The sequence below is a fragment of the Meriones unguiculatus genome, chromosome 8, assembly GCF_030254825.1.
Source record: "Meriones unguiculatus strain TT.TT164.6M chromosome 8, Bangor_MerUng_6.1, whole genome shotgun sequence".
Lineage (NCBI taxonomy): Eukaryota > Metazoa > Chordata > Mammalia > Rodentia > Muridae > Meriones > Meriones unguiculatus.
The window spans coordinates 63,961,558-63,965,012 of record NC_083356.1 but is presented as its reverse complement, the minus strand read 5'-3'; the positions used below and the strand labels follow the sequence as shown (position 1 = coordinate 63,965,012).

The following is a 3,455-nucleotide window of genomic DNA, read 5'->3' as shown; positions in this document are numbered from 1 at the left end:
GGGACTGGGGCTCTGGGGAGGAGAGGCAAACAGGAACCAAGAGTGTGGTGAGACATGATGTCATCCCAGATTGGGCTTTCTCTAGGATGGTGGCAAAGATTACTGCTGAATCATGCCCGGGGCCAGTTATCGGCAGTCAGTTGGACATGCCTATAATTAAGCCCTGTTCTGCCACTTGCCTCGCACCATTCTGCTTATGTTGCCATTTGAGAGCAGACAAGAAAACATGAATATATAAAATTAAGCTATCTGCTAGAGCCTCGGGGAGAAGGAGCCAAGGCTTCTGTAAAGCCAATGCTATTGTGCTACTGTTGGTCCTCTTTCAACAGCACAAATGTAGGTGTGTGGACTTGTGTGCTTTGCTTACACACACACACACACATACACACTCATGCACACATGCATGCACCCAACTCAGAGAATATACATTCTGGACTTCTAACTGAAGCAAATCTTCATTCTTGAAATGACTGTGATCTGTATATGCTCTGGCTACAAACACAAGACTCTCTTCCATGCCCAGCAGAGAGATGTCTGAGTCCTCACAGGGCCACCCTTTGATCCCTCTGAAGAAGCACAAACCTGTCACTGTCAGGCTGCACCCAGTCCCAGGAAGGCAGCAGCTATGGAGGTGTCTGGCTGCCAGGGACCAGTGGCCTTAGCCAGTCCCAGCTGTGCTAGAGCTTACCCTAGGTCCAACTATAGGAAGGCCCTTGTTAACACATTCACTGGGCAGCTAAGATAGCTGTTGTGGGAAGCATCCAAAAAGGATGAAGTCACAAGAGCACCACTGTCCCTGAAAGAGGCTTCTCCTTAGCTGAACTCTGAACTCACTCCCCATTAGTGTTTATGATATTTTGTTGCCTTTTACAAGAGTGAGGGTTGAGGAGGTGAGACGCAGGTGTAGGAGTGGATAGAGCAGAGCCATTTAACAAATGTCTTAGAGGGCTTGGACAAGGAAGGTTGTTACAGAGAACTGGCATGGCTTAGCCTTCCTTTCTGCACAACCAGTAACTGGGAAGAGCCAATGCACGAGAAGCGCTTGCTGTTTGCACAGCTGATTGTTTCCATGTGTTTAGACCCTACACCTTAGAGGTGAGTGGTGCTTCTATTACTATTTAGAGATGAAGACATAAACCTTGATGACAGCGTGATGGCTTAGTGAGTAAAGACAGTTGCTGTCAAGCTTGATAACCTGAGTGGCAGAAAGAAAGAACTGACTTCCCCAAGTTGTTCTCTGACCCCTACACACACACACACACACACACACCACAACACAGATACACAAAACACACACAGACAGACACAATCACAAACACACACATAAACACATACAGACACACACACACACAGGCACACAGAGACACACACAGAGACAGACACAGACACTCATACACAGGCACACACACAAAACATTTTCTTAAGAAAGTAAGACTTAGGAAGAGAAGAACCTCCAGCGTTTGCAAGTACCCTGTTCTTCCTGCCAGTTTCGAAAGCTAGTTCATTTCCTTTCTTGAGGGTCAGCTCCAGTGTTAGATAGTTTGGATCTTCAGTGCCCCCTGAAGGTTTACTTGCTAAAGGCTTGGTCTGCACAGTGGCTGTTTGGAAGTGGTGGAAGCTGGGAGAAGGAGGGCCTAGTGGAAGGACCCACGACGTCTCCCTTCCTCTCTTTGCTCTCTAGGCCTCAGTGCGCTCTTGCCTCCCATGTGCCCTGCACCAGGCACTGAAGGCTGAAGCCAGGGGCTTCAGAGTAAAGCTCTTCCTTGGGAGTGGGGCTAGCTCAAGTATGTCATTGTGGTGACAGAAAGCTGACTAGCCCACATCCCCAGTGACGCTTTCCTTACCATCATCTAAATAGTCCACTGCAGGGCCCAGCCCGACATAATGCTCCCCTGCCCCCCTTTCACATTTCTACATAGAAAGTCTCAGAGTCTGGAGGTTTCTATTTTCTAGTTCACTTCTAGTGTCTGCTATTCAGTGACTTGGCTGTGTGAGAGCAGGAACTTTGTCTCTTTCATTTGCCCCGTGCACTCTATGTATGCAGCCATGAATAAGTGACATTGATGACATGTGGACATGAATATGTCTCATGCAGAAATATAGTGCTTAGGCCCTTTGTCCATTCTCACCATGACTAATTCATCCACGCATCAAATACTTATTAAATTACCAATCAGTGGGCTGGAGAGATGGCTCAGCAGTTGAGAGCACTGGCTGCTCTTATGGAGGACGTGGGCTCAATTCCCAGTGCCTACATGGCAGCTCATACTGTCTGTAATTCGAGTTCCAGGGGAGCAGACACCCTCACATACATACATGCAGGTAGAATACCAATGAATATAAAATAAAAAGTAAATAAGTTATTTAAATTTCCAACTAGTGCCAGGCACTGAAGTAGGTACTAGAGAATTGAATGAGCAAGACAGTACCCTCTGGCCTGGAAAAACCACAGATGAATGCACACCACTGGCACACCTCACGGCAGAGAGTTATATGTAAAGTGGCATGGCAACAGGGAGCAGAACTGCCTATGATAGCCGGGAAGACATCTGCTGAAAGGGGACCTTGAACTTGAGCTCAAAATTGACTAAGGGCTGCTGGGCTGCGGGCCCTGCCTAGCCATGGTGGGTGAGTTGGAGGGCTGCAAGTCCCTGAGCGGGCTGCCTGGTGCAGAACACTTTCAAAGGACAATCAGGTATCACTGAGGAGCTGCTATACAGCCAACTCTACCTGGAAGTGCCACTGGAGGAGTCCTGCCCTTTCTTGGTGAAGATGAGGAGCATTCTTTAAGTCTATTGCATCTGCAGACATGGATTTCAACCAGTTAGAGGCATTTCTGACTGCTCAATCCAAAAAGCAAGGTGGCATCACCAGTGAACAAACTGCAGTCATTTCCAAGTTTTGGAAGAGCCATAAGACAAAAATCCAAGAGACCCTCATGAACCAGAACTGCTGGGACAACAGGCTTTGGGGCCTGAGCTGGAGAGTTGACAGCAAGTCTCATTCAAGGCAGACAGCTCAAAACACACCCCTGTTGCCACAATAGAGCTGGAGTTTGGGAAAGGTGGACAGGAATCTCAATTTCTGTGTCTGGAATTTAATGAAGTTAAGGTCAAGCAAATCCTGAAGAAGCTGTCAGAGATAGGAGAGTATCAACACACTGATGCAGACGGCCTAGCTGAAGGTGATGTAGGAAAGAGTGTTGAAATGCAGGTGTTCATGAACTTTCTCCTGTTTCCCCATTGGTGTTACCAAAAGACATTGTGTACATGTATGAAAGCCTCAAAGAATAAAAATATATTTTTAAAAGTGCCTAAAAAAACAAACAAACAAACAAAAAAACCTTAAAAAAAAAGGCAGACTGGGGACTGTAGAGAGGGAGGAGGTGTATGAAGGTGGCATGAGGAGGAGGATGGAGGATCCCAATGGGAAGGAAGCAGGATGCTGCAGTAAAC

The 3,455-nt window shown here is 47.1% G+C and overlaps 1 pseudogene; it reads left to right on the top strand.

The window, feature by feature from the left end:
- Positions 1-2,621: 2,621 nt before the first annotated feature.
- On the top strand, positions 2,622-3,178 carry LOC110560321 (COMM domain-containing protein 1-like; annotated as a pseudogene).
- The last annotated feature ends 277 nt before the right edge of the window (positions 3,179-3,455 follow it).